We start from the raw sequence: 13823 nt of genomic DNA on the forward strand, positions 1-13823 counted from the left end.
GAAATAACATGGAGAAAACACGTTTTGGGACACCCCTTTTTTCTCGGCCCCGCTTGGCTAATCACCCCAAAACTTTCAAGATAGGTGCTGACCGTAACGGGCCATTAGTTTGGAAAATTTCGTGAAGATTCGTCAACCGGCGCCAAAGTTATTGGGAAAACAAAAAACGCGTTTCCTATGGAAACTAGATCCTAACTATAACTAATATATATATATATATATATATATATATATATATATATATTACGGAGAAACCAAATCCTAATCGGGAAGGAGGCGGCACACCAATTTCAGCCGAGGAAATTTATTAAAGCAAAAACAACGCGTTTCAGCCGCACAGGCCTTTTTCGAGTTAATACACACTCGCTGTAGACGTCATTAGGAACGCTTGTATGCATGAAAATGGACAAAATACTGCATCACCATAGTGTCGTCAAATGGTTACACAGATAAAAATAAAACAAAAGCTACATTTTGGCTTGTGCCGCATTATACATATCACTGACCTAATTTCTTACTGCAACAATTTTTTGTCAATAAAGTTCATTTGAAACATTTCAACCGTAATGTTAGCTGCCTCTGTCGGAAGCGAATGATGAGCAAATACTTATTCATAGGCATGGGGGAAAGACCTAAATAGGACTGATAAGCCAAAGTGCATGCGATTACACGGGCATTAGTGCATTATGTTCCTCTTCAGAAGAAAGACTTTGGTTTCAACTGATACAAAATACGTACAGTGGCATAAGAAAAACTACAATTGGCAGAACACATTTGATTAAATACCTTTGCCTAATATGTAACCCATAGATAAAAATTGAAACCTAAGCAGAAGAACATAATTGTGATCAGCACATTGTAGGCTATAATATCCTCCATTGTAAAATACGCGAGGCAGCGTAAATAGAATATGCTAATAAATAGAATGTAAATGCAGAACCATATATAAGAATATCGATGCTATTGTAATACAGTCATGTATACACAATGCGCCCACTTGAAAACCAGATGGCCCTGTAATGTGTATTTGGGATAATGCATTGTGTGTGACTGTGATGCCACCATAAATATATTAAAGTGATAAAGGTGTAATAAGTAAAAACTATATAGATGAGTGTGTGTTAAATGCTCAATATACTGATGTCTATTCTCATCAATGCAATGAGGACAAAAGGATGGCGTCAACGGTCTAACAATATTAGATGCATTCCTAGATGTGATGCATAATACTGTACAGATGTACATGTCTTAACTAAAATCACATTCGGGCAAGTGCCCATAACTGAAAGACTGTGGCAAGCCACCTTGCATCATGGCATAAGAGCCTACATTTCACACACAAATGAATGATCACGTGTTTAAAGTGCACCCTCTGTAAATAGTGAAGTAAGACAAATTACGTAACATTAAACTGTACAATTAGAATAGATGCATGATTTAGCGAAAATGGGAGAACAGCGGGTTCAGACATTATACCCCAATGTGGGTTGCTAGCTCCTCTTCCCTATTAAGGCCAAATGGCATATGGGTATTGAGGTCAATGATATATCGGGATTCTAATATCCGCAATTGCTTCTCTCTGTCACCACTTTTGATATGCTTGTAAACTCTATCAAGCCCTATGAATGTTAGTAGTTTGTTGTTAATTTTGTGGGCATCATAAAAATGCCTGGCTACCGGATAATTAAAATCCAGGTTACAGATGGCCCTTAGGTGTTTGAGTATCTGTTTCTTCACCGGGAGTTTGGTGCACCCTATGTAACGGAGACCGCATGGACACTCTAATAAATAAACCACGTAGTCGGTGGTGCAGGTGATTAATTTAGAGATAATTTTCTCTTTACAATCATGGGTTTTGTAGGTTTTGCAGCTAGTACTATTAACGCAGGCCTTGCAGGCCATGCAGTTGTGAAAACCTTTACTTGACTGCAACCAAGTGGTGTTGGGATCAGTTTGATAGTAGCTCTTAACTAACCTATCTCTGAGAGAGGTGGGTTTTCTGTGGGTCACAGTGGGGCAATTGCCTACACTCTTACCAATGGCAGGATCCGCCTGTACTAGCCCCCAATGTTTTCTCAATAATGATCTTAATTTGCCTGATCGATCGTTATACGTGGTAATCATTCTTGGTGTTCCAGAAGACCTATCAGTATTGGATGATTCTCCCTTTTTGAAAATAACTTCTTCATGCTTTTCATTTTTTAGTGTGTGTGTGGCTTGTGATAGAATTTTATTAGTGTATCCCCTTGCTCTGAACCTTTTGAGCATGACTTAAGTTTCCTTTTTGTAGCCCTGGTCAGAGCTACAATTCCTGCGAGCCTGCAGGAGCTCCCCATATGGGATTCTATTAAGAAGAGAGGCGGAATGATGACTGCGTGCATGTACCGTAGTGTTGCCAGCCGTCTCCTTTCTAAATAAGCTAGTTACTAGCTTATTATTCTGTACCTCAACATTTACATCTAAGAATTCACAAGATGTCTGACTCATTTTATGTGTGAAGCTTAGATTCAAGCTGTTGCTAGACAATGACTCAATGAACTTTAGGGCATGTTCTTTTTCGCCATCCCAGATGATAAAAGGTAGTCTATATACCTTAACCATAGGGGTATACAATTAGTGAAGATAGCATTAGCATCTGTCCACACCACCTGCTCCTCCCACAAGCCCAGAAATAAATTTGCCAGGCTGGGGGCGAAGTAGGTGCCCATAGTGGCACCGGTCTTCTGACGGTATAACATTTTGTCAAACAAAAAGATATTCTCGTTCAGACAGTATTTCATCATTATCTTCAGCATAACCGTATGATCATATAAATCAATAGGCCTCCTCCCAAGCTCGTACATGCAAGCCTCTACTCCCTGTTGCTGATCTATGCATGTGTACAATGAACAAACGTCCAAAGTTATCATAAAGTAATTCTTCTCCCATTCGATATCATGTATACTTTTCAAACAATCAGTAGTCTTGGCAATATGATCTGAGATCTTTCACATATCGTGCCAGGAAATAATCCAAGAAGATGGAAGTATTCTCCAACAGTCCCCCATTGGAGGAGACAATGGGTCTCCCTGGTGGTTTGGTTGTGTGTTTATGCACCTTGGGTAAAAGATATAGGCATGGATCACGGGGGTTGTCATTTTTGAGGAATCTTAGTTAATCATTGTCCAAAAGATCAGTGTTCCACCAATTATTCAGCATTTCATGATATCTTGTCACTGTATTATAATAGCTGTCCCATGAGATGATTTCATAGCAAGAGAAGTCATTAAGCTGTCTCATTGCCTCCATTTTGTAATCCACATCGTCCATCAGGACGACATTCCCTCCTTTGTCTGAGGGTTTTATGATTACGGATGGATCTATCATAAATTCATTGAGTGCATTTCATTGACTCTTTGTGAGGTTATCTCTTAGATTATAGTTTTTGGTGCCTCTTAGGTGTATCAATTCTTGTATCATCACCAAATGAAATGCCTCTATGTTGTTGTGAGGCATATTTGGATTGTATCGTGATTTGACTTTCATGCCGCTTCTACATGTTGAATTGACAGAAAGACCTATGTCAGTTAGGGTATTACTGATATTGTCAGTCACTTCAATACTATCTTCCAGTTCATGGATACTAATGATGGAATTCGCATCCATAATAGAGAACATGGTTGGTGCATTTTGTGGTGGTAGTAAGTTACTGGTACTGTTTGGATTAGCTTCTCTTCTCTGTAGTTGATGCAGTTTCATAAGTTTTAGCTTTCTTACAAATAGGAACAGATCAACCCTGGTCTCCACATAGTTCCAGTCCATAGTAGGGCAAAATGACAGGCCTAGTTTCAACAGGAATTCTTCTTCCGGTTTGAGAGAGCGAGCAGACAGATTGATAATGGATTTATCCATATTTGTGTCATTGAATGTCTTGTACGAGAATTTCCTTCGACCACCTCTCCTATTTAATCTTTGCCTTTCTTTTTGTTTGCACCCCTTCCTCTTGGCCTTTCCCGTCCTCTCCCTAGTAAGCCTTCTTTTGGCAGTATGTGTGTCCCCTGTTCCTTCTGCTGTTTTAATAGATGAAATTTGTGCAAAAATGTTAGGGGACGTAGGCTTAAAGGGACAACTGGTTCTGATCTTTCTGGATCTGAGCTGATATCTGAGCTTGAATCAGTGGAGACTTCTTCCCGTGGTCTGTGAAGATTAATAAATTGGCGGTCTCTTTGCTCTCAGTCAAACCGCTTTGCGTAGGCTAGTATTCTTCCTTCGGTGTAGTCTTTCTTATCAGGTAAGAATTTCCGTTGTTTCTTGCTCTTTATTGCGTCTTCATATATTTTGAGGTGTCCCTCCAGGGCTTTCAGGAATTCGATGACCACTTTATCGTCTTTATGAGCCTCCAACTGTGCGTGGATCACAATGAGTTCCTCTCCTTTTGGCCAGATCAATTTTGGCATATTTGACTAGAATTTCTATAATTCCTTTATATGTCTTATAAACCAGTGTAGCTCACTGGTTAGAGGAGGCATACCCTGAAGCAGAGATCAGGCCTGGGACCTGGGTTCGATTCCCGACGCGGCAGGGTCCAGAACCCAATTGTCCACGGACTCGATAATTCTCGCTTCGGTGCCCACTCTAAGCATGAGTTCACACTATGCAGCTCTGGGCAACAAGCCTGCTTAATCTCCACAACGGCCCCCCGCGGCGGGATGCCTGGCTTTCACCTTGGGGATACCCAGTATGGGTTATCTTACAGGGAAAAACCAGGACGGGTTCCCAATGCAAGCGCCAAAATGCCCGTAGGGTGATAGTTGCGCTCTATAAGTACCCCAATCAATCAATCAATCAATCTTAGCCATGAAGGTTTCCCATTCTGCCAGTAATTCGGGGTTTAAATTTTCATAAGTTGGTATGATGGAAATTCACAAGCCTCTCGGCACTCTTCCGACCTCAATATAATTGGTAAGAGACGTCACCTCCCACCACTTGTTTAATTCTTGTTTTGAGAGTTTCACCAGCAAGTTAAGGTTTTGTTTCACTGTGAGGTCTCCACAACTTGTTGAAGAAGTGGTTGTCACCGATGCTTGACTTACATCCACATTTTCATTGAATAGAGAGAGAGAGCCTCCGCTTGTCTCCTATGCATTCATATCCCAATGCTTAGAAAATCTCCACGTGGCCGAAAAGGACTAGGCAGTATGTATGCCACTGCTGAGTGAACGAGCTCCAGTAATCATATATATATATAAAATTCAGAGAAAAAACCATAGGTTTCACACACGTTATAGTTAGCTGGACATTTCACTCGTAAAAAACCAATGAAATTTCCCCGTTATAGTTAGTTAAGCTAACTATAACTCGCGCGCCCGCAATGCACTGCTGATGACGTCACATATCACATCACTCATGACATGGTCAGTGACATCACTCATGACATCATCCAGTGAATGTGTGTTTTTCTGAAAATTAAATATGTTTAATATATGTATATCTCAAGGTCGATGGAAGAATAAATGAGTATATAAGTGTCTAAATGGATGATTTGTTTTTGAAAAATTGATTGTATTACTGACTGATTAAGTGTATCTTTTTGAATACATGGCTAAGTGAGTAATGTTTAAATGTGTAAATACCTGTATCAGTCTCTCACTTTGTGTATAAGTGTCTGCATGGGTTGGTGAGTAGCTACATGGGTGTTTATATAGGTTATTATTTGGTTTTTTGAGTCTCAGTATGAGTGTCTGAGTGTCTGCATGGTTCGGTGGGGGGTATTACGTAGTGCATAGATGCATGAATGAGTGACTCACTGTTTGTATGTGTTGAAGACAGCATGTGTGCAGGACTGTATGGGTGGATGAGTGTGTGTATGGGTGTGTTAGTGAGTGAATGGCTGTCTCAATAGTGTCTTTATGAGTAACTACATATGTTTTAAACTAGTATATGTGACAATTGGTGTATATAAGTGAGTATATGTGAGAGTGAGAGATTGAAAGAGTTCCTGTATGAATAAGTATGTGTTTCTATAAGTGATTGTTTAAAAGACTAAGTATGTGTAAGTTTCTGTAGAAGTAAGTGTGGTGGTGTGTGTATAACTGTATATGCAAGTAAATGTATGTTTGATTCTTTATTAGCATGAGTGACTATGTGTGTGAGTAACTCTATGGATGAGTGGCATTGTGTTACAGGATGTATAGGTGTATGAGTACATATGATGTGTGAGTACACGTATGAGTGACTGTACAGGACTGTTGGTGAATGAGTGGATGTTTATGTGGATCTTAGAATTATTGAAGAGGTTGTTGTAATTGGTATTGGTATGTCCATTTTTTTGAACATTTCAGTCTCTATTTTTGAATGTTTGTATCAAAGGTTATATTAGGGTGAGAGGAGGTCTACCACTCTGTCACAAGGATGATGTCATCAGTGATGTCATTTGAGATGTCATCAGTGATGTCATGAGTGATGTCACTGACCATGTCATGAGTGATGTAATATGTGACGTCATCAGCAGTGCATTGCGGGCGCGCGAGTTATAGTTAGCTTAACTAACTATAACGGGGAAATTTCATTGGTTTTTTACGAGTGAAATGTCCAGCTAACTATAACATGTGTGAAACCTATGGTTTTTTCTCTGAATTTGCAAGGTTTTTTAAATGCTAATTCCTAACTATAACGTGTGTGAAACCTATGGTTTTTTCAGTGAATTTGCAAGGTTTTTTAAATGCTAATTCCTAACTATAACGTGTGTGAAACCTATGGTTTTTTCAGTGAATTTGCAAGGTTTTTTAAATGCTAATTTCTAACTATAACGTGTGTGAAACCCATGGTTTTTTCAGTGAATTTGTATGGTTTTTTAAATGCTAATTCTTACCTATAACATATGTTATTCCCATAGTTTTTTTATTGATTTTGTATGATTTTTTTATTATAAATTCTTATATTAAATGTGTTTTTTTTTTAAAAAACAAGTTTTTTAAAAATCTTTTTATTCTCTTAAAATACTATGTTTTTTTAAAAAAAAAATCTGCAATATATCAATTTTTCTCTTTTTTTTTTTACCAAACAGGTAAGATATATTAGTATAACATAGAAAATATTAATATTTTTTTTTTTTTTTTTTAGTGCGCGTACGGTAAGCGTACGGTAAGCGTACGGTTTACGCAATGTTCGTAATTTATCTACTCTGTTTGCGTATAGTTACGCAATTTGCGTAGCCGTGCGTACTGCGCGTGGGGCGCGTAGGCGTGTACGCTACACGCGTACGTTACGCGGAAGTGTTGTGGAGTGACTGTTTTGCGCGAGCGCGTGTCTTTTTTACGCGCATGCGTACTTTTACCGTAAGCGCACCGTAAGCGTAACGTACGCGCACGGTGGGTCATGTGATCATGAAACACAACTTTTGATTGGTTGAAACTACTTTCAGTTCTAGAACTCTCCTACACCACACCCATTCCCCTCATTTCTGCTTGTGATCCCTTAGGAGAAGGAGCTGACTTGTCTTTGTGATACGATGGCAGACCAGCACTCTTCTACTGAGAGTGAGGCTAGCAGCACCACCATCAGGCAGAGAAAGAGGAAACAGAAGAGCTCTTTCATATGGGAGTATTTCAGTTTTCCAGAGGGTGAGAAAAAAGTCAATGCTGCCTTGGTGACTTGCAAGCTGTGCCAGCGTGTACTTTCGCGAGGTAATCCCAACAAGAAGTATTCCTTCGGGAATCACACTATGTTGAGACACCTTCACGATGTACACCCTAGGACACATACTAGACATACTAGGGGCAACCCTTCAGTAAGTCAACCAAGCACATCCACAGCAGCTCAGCCGAGTTCTTCTTCGGAAACTCCGCAGAGCCCTTCATCTGTGGGGGCAGATTCACCTTTTTCTGTTCCTCTGGAAACAAACCCTCGGTTTGGTAGGGTTACTATGTGGTGTTCATTTTGCCATGGTCTAATTGTTCATAGGGAGACCAGTCTTCCCCTCATTAACAACAAAATAGACCAGCACATATGTCCAACCAGCTAATGTTCCCATACTTCCTTTCCTCTGTCCCCGGATGAACACAACGGCTCCAATTTCTCGATGCGATAACATCTTTAAACTGAAACTGTACAGCTTCTTACTGACAGTCTTCTCGTGAGAAATCTCTTCCCACATTTCTTTCAATTCAGTTTTTTCAGATTTAGTAATGTAAGACGTTACATATCGAGCAACAGCAATGGAATTGTCAGCTACATACTGTATATCCATGTTAGCATTCCACATGGATAAAATGACTGGGTTGTAGTCATTTATATTTTTTGATTCTTCTTTTCTTTTTAGGTTGTAGGTATTCTTAGGTGATTTTCTTGTGATAGTATGTCTCACAGATGACATAAAACTGTTTACTCTTCCATTTGAAAGAACAGGTCTAGGAAATCCAAATCGACATTTAGTGTAGTATTTATCTTTGCTCTTGTATTTCCGTCGACAGTATTTTCCACACCGATGACTTTGGAAACGTAAAACTTGCTCCTTTAACTTTTTCTCTTCTGTGCTTTTTGGTATAGCACATGTTGCATATTCTTCAATGTAAGATAACACTGCTTCATCAGCATCTGTTCCAAACTTTGGGGCATCCTTGATCCACAACAGCATATGAATATGAGGAGCACCTCTTGCCTGGTACTCTTTTCTCCAAAAGAAATCCACTACTTCTCCAAGAGGTGGATTTTTTTTATTGCAGATGAAGGACATCATAGCCTCAAATCTATGATTGAAATATCTGCAAACATTAACCGGATCCAATGAGCACAGTTCTCCTGCTGTCTTGTATTCGATGTTTTTAATGTTTGAATTTGCCTCTCGTAGAAAATCCAGTAAATCATCCCAAGCGTACTCAGCACAGCTTAGGGTAAGGAACCATGTTGGTGTTCCTAAATTTCGTAACATGCATTTTAATTCACCATGGCGTCGGTACCAATATTCGTTTGTCCCACGCTGACAAGCCATCAGATTGATCAGTTGTGTTTCCAAATGATCATCTCGGTGCTGCACTTTCTCCATAAAATCCTTAGCAGACACATTTTGTAAATGTATTCCACTTTTTAAAATGTGATTTACTGCATAAGATAGTGCAGACAAGTCGCTTTCAAATAAAAGATGGAACAAATAAGGAATACTTTGTCGAAATCTGGGATCTTCTGCATATAGTCTTGTAGTCCGATACTCAGAAGCTGGAATCTGTTCTGGACGTTCATCGTATCGTCCTCCTTTTCCTTTAGGAAACAGCTGGGGAAAACATCGAGCTTCCAAGCTCTCTTCCCATACACTCACGGGAGTTCCTTTTGCTTTCTTCATCTGAAAGAGATCAATATTGTCTCCCATAACTTCTTTTGAATGAAGAGGATGTATGCTAAAATGTTCATAAATTTCTTCTTCCTTTGACTTGTCCACTTTTTCAATTTGTCCAGTTGGTGTTTCTGTGTCTTCTTGTAAATCTTCTTCTTCTTCTTCTATATAAATTGATTCATACCATTTGTTATTCCTTTTCAAATACAAATTTGCTCTTTGTACTTTCCGTACATCTACCAGCTCCTGCCAAATCTTCTTATTCTTTGTAGGTACACCATTAACCAGAATAACTAATGGTTCAGTTTCCAAAGTATCTGCATCAATAGTTTCCATATTTTTTTTCAAATCCAAGGGCAAATACACCACTCTACCCTTTAAACCTCTCAGTAAATCTGAAGGAGGTAATTTACCAGTTTTGGGCTCCATACGTACTATGGTCTGGAACGGATGAACACATTGAATAAGTATAGACTCATATGTATTTAATTCAGAAAGTTCGGCAGGAATAACATCCAATTCTAAATTATTATGTACAGCTCTGGTTGGCATTCTATTTTCCTCTAACTTGTTGTAACAGTATTTACAAATACGCTGATCTTCACCCAATTCAAAACAATTTTCAAGAAATATATATGTGGCAAAATCCTTCCACTTATAATTATCTTCATTTTCACTCTTTCTGTAGAGATCAACATTCCTAGTTTGTTTTTTATAATGAGTTCTGCGGCAACAAATACAAGTTATATTTGGTCTTTCATTAGAGATTATTGCAAATTTTGTTATGTGATCATTAAATCTTTTACTTACAGAGGGTTCTACATTCTCTTCCACTTCTTCCTCATTTACTGTGTCCTTTTCTGCACTGTATTGTTCAGGACCAAAGTAACAAAACTGAATTTCATCAATAACCTTCTCTACATCTGATACCGATCCACGGAACAGAGCCCTATTCAATTCATCTAACTTTATTGCTGGACTTTTAGCAAAATACAACCGTCTCACAAACTTTCTCATTTCAGTATGATGAACAGCCAGCATCCTAAAATGATGAAAAACACTATTACACACTTTTCTAGATAGACAAGCCAGAGAATGACCCTGCAAACCAGTATTCTCTCTCACTCTGCATGGATCTAGACTTTGAAGCACCTTAATCTTCTGTTTTACACTTTTTTTTACTATATTCTCTTAGAAACTCACGAAATTTGTCAATAGATTCCTGACGCACAGTGCAAATACTACTACAATTCCAAGTGTACACTGGGGCTTTAGGACGTCTCCCCATAGCCTCATCCGCCATCACTTGTACCTCATCTCTTGGAACCATTATCTCCTTCTCCATTATGCAACCATTTTTCACTTCATAAGCACGACCTCTGGTGTCAACTGCATGCAGCAAACTATTACTTTGAAAATAACTCTCTTCATTAAAAAAAGGTTCACTACTTGAACTATGCATCCATTCTCCTAAAAACACTTTACAAAAGTTTGTTCTTTTCACTACTCTTTTCCTTTTGCTTTGTGATTTCAGTACATTAACCATTTTATCTAATGTACGCATCCTATTCAAAATTAAAATGAATAGTTTCCTTTTTAATTCTAATGCCTTTGCTGCAATGGCTTCAATTTCTTTTTTTCTCTTATAATATTTTGCCTTTTTCTTATATTTCTTCACATCCTTTATCAAATTGGACATCACTCTTCTCTGAAACATTTTTCTACGTATCTCTTTAAACGCTGTTTTTCTGTTTAAGTTAATCTTTATTGTTGCAGAAGGTATATTTGCATTAACTAAATTCTCAATTTTTTCCTGTTCTTTTCTATTGAAAACATTCTTTCCAGTACAGAGATTTTGTACATTTTTCCTTTTTTTGAAGATGTTCTTTAAAAAATCTTTTGTCTGCTTACCAGAAGACTTTCTCTTTTTCTCAACATGAGCATCTCCAACTAACTTAGGTCCTCCAGATGTCTTCAAATATAGTTTTTTTTGTGGTTTTTCCTTAGTCTGGATTTTGTAGGCATCTTAAATTTTGTTCACTGCTCTTCAGCAATACCTGAAAAAAACTAAAAAAAAATTCCTTTTTTATTTAAATATATTACTACATTTTTTATGATCTTTTCAAATCTTAAAATACTAAGTACCCCTTTCCTAGAAGTTAAAACCACAATAACACCTTCACAAATTAAATATCTAAAAACAATTCCTGTGTGCACACAGTCATGCTTTGAAATTAGGCAGAAAACGAAATTTCTTTGCCAATTGGAAAGCACACTTTCTACTACTTTTTTGGCAAGTGATAAGTACTTTTACAGTCTGACACATTTTGAATCCACTTTTCAGATTCTGATAAAAGCAAATGTCCAAACTGCTTTTTGAGACCAGCACCATGTGTAACCTGGGTGACTGACTACACTCCAGCAAGGGCAACCAGCCTTAGTGATGCTGAATGTATTTGCATTACTAAGTGCAACCTCAAACCCAACTCGGTTGTGAATACTGTGCATGATTCCACAGGATAAGCAGCTGGGTGTGTGCTAAGAGTCTGCTTCTGCATAAAAAAATAGCTCCCCCTTTCCATCTAATGCAAATGTAAAATCACCAGAGCAATACCAAACAGCTTTCTGAGACCAGCAACATGTGTAACCTGGGTGACTGACTACACTCCAGCAAGGGCAACCAGCCTTACTGATGCTCAATGTATTTGCATTACTGACTGCAACCTCAAACCCTAAAAGTATTCCTCATTTATACCACTACACCTTAATTTATGGTGAAAACATAGTCCATATTATTTTACATGTTTGTATTTGCATTACTAAGTGCAACTTCAAACCCCACTCGGTTGTGAATACTGTGCATAATTCCACAGGATAAGCAGCTGGGTGTGTGCTAAGAGTCTGCTTCTGCATAAAAAAATAGCTCCCCCTTTCCTACTAATGCAACTGTAAAATTACCAGAGTAGTACGCAATAAATCTCTGCCTGTAATTCCTCTTTGCACACAGAGTCATGTTTTCATATTAGTCTGAAAAAGAAATTTCTATGCCAATTTGAAACCACACTTACTACTCTTTTTTTTGGCAAGTGATAAACACTTTTACAGTCTGACACATTTTAAATCCACTTTTCAGATTCTTAAAAAAGCACATGTCCAAACTGCTTTTTCAGACCAGCAACATGTGTAACCTGGGTGACTGAGTACACTCCAGCAAGGGCAACCAGCCTTAGTGATGCTGAATGTATTTGCATTACTGACTGCAACCTCAAACCCCACTCGGTTGTGAATACTGTGCATGTTTCCACAGGATAAACAGCTGGTGTGTGCTAAGAGTCTGCTTCTGCACAAAAAAAATAGCTCCCCCTTTCCATCTAATGCAAATGTAAAATCACCAGAGCAATACGCAATAAATCTCTGCCTGTAATTCCTCTTTGCACACAGAGTCATGTTTACATATTAGTCATAAAACGAAATTTCTTTGCCAATTTGAAAGCACACTTACTACTCTTTTTTTTTGGCAAGTGATAAGTACTTTTACAGTCTGACACATTATGAATCCACTTTTTAGATTCTTAAAAAAGCACATGTCCAAACAACATTTTCAGACCAGCAACATGTGTAACCTGGGTGACTGAGTACACTCCAGCAAGGGCAACCAGCCTTAGTGATGCTGAATGTATTTGCATTACTGACTGCAACCTCAAACCCCACTCGGTTGTGAATACTGTGCATGATTCCACAGGATAAGCAGCTGGCTGTGTGCTAAGAGTTTGCTTCTGCACAAAAAAATACCTCCCCCTTTCCATCTAATGCAAATGTAAAATCACCAGAGCAATACGCAATAAATCTCTGCCTGTAATTCCTATTTGCACACAGAGTCATGTTTTCATATTAGTCAGAAAACGAAATTTCTTTGCCAATTTGAAAGCACACTTACTACTCTTTTTTTTGGCAAGTGATAAGTACTTTTACAGTCTGACACATTATGAATCCACTTTTCAGATTCTGATAAAAGCACATGTCCAAAATGCTTTTTGAGACCAGCACCATGTGTAACCTGGGTGACTAACTACACTCCAGAAAGGGCAACCAGCCTTATTGATGCTGAATGTATTTGCATTACTGACTGAAAACTCAAACCCCACTCAGTTGTGAATACTGTGCATGATTCCACAGGATAAGCAGCTGGGTGTGTGCTAAGAGTCTGCTTCTGCATAAAAAAATACCTCCCCCTTTCCATCTAATGCAAATGTAAAATCACCAGAGCAATAACAAACAGCTTTCTGAGACCAGCAACATGTGTAACCTGGGTGACTGACTACACTCCAGCAAGGGCAACCAGCCTTACTGATGCTGAATGTATTTGCATTACTGAGTGCAACCTCAAACCCTTAAAGTATTCCTTATTTTTACCAGTACACCTTAATTTATCGTGAAAACATAGTCCATATTATTTTACATGTTCCTCACATTTAAATTTCTCCCAAAACAGAAAATGATAAACACAACTTCAACA

The sequence above is a fragment of the Triturus cristatus genome, chromosome 11 (assembly GCF_964204655.1).
Source record: "Triturus cristatus chromosome 11, aTriCri1.1, whole genome shotgun sequence".
Lineage (NCBI taxonomy): Eukaryota > Metazoa > Chordata > Amphibia > Caudata > Salamandridae > Triturus > Triturus cristatus.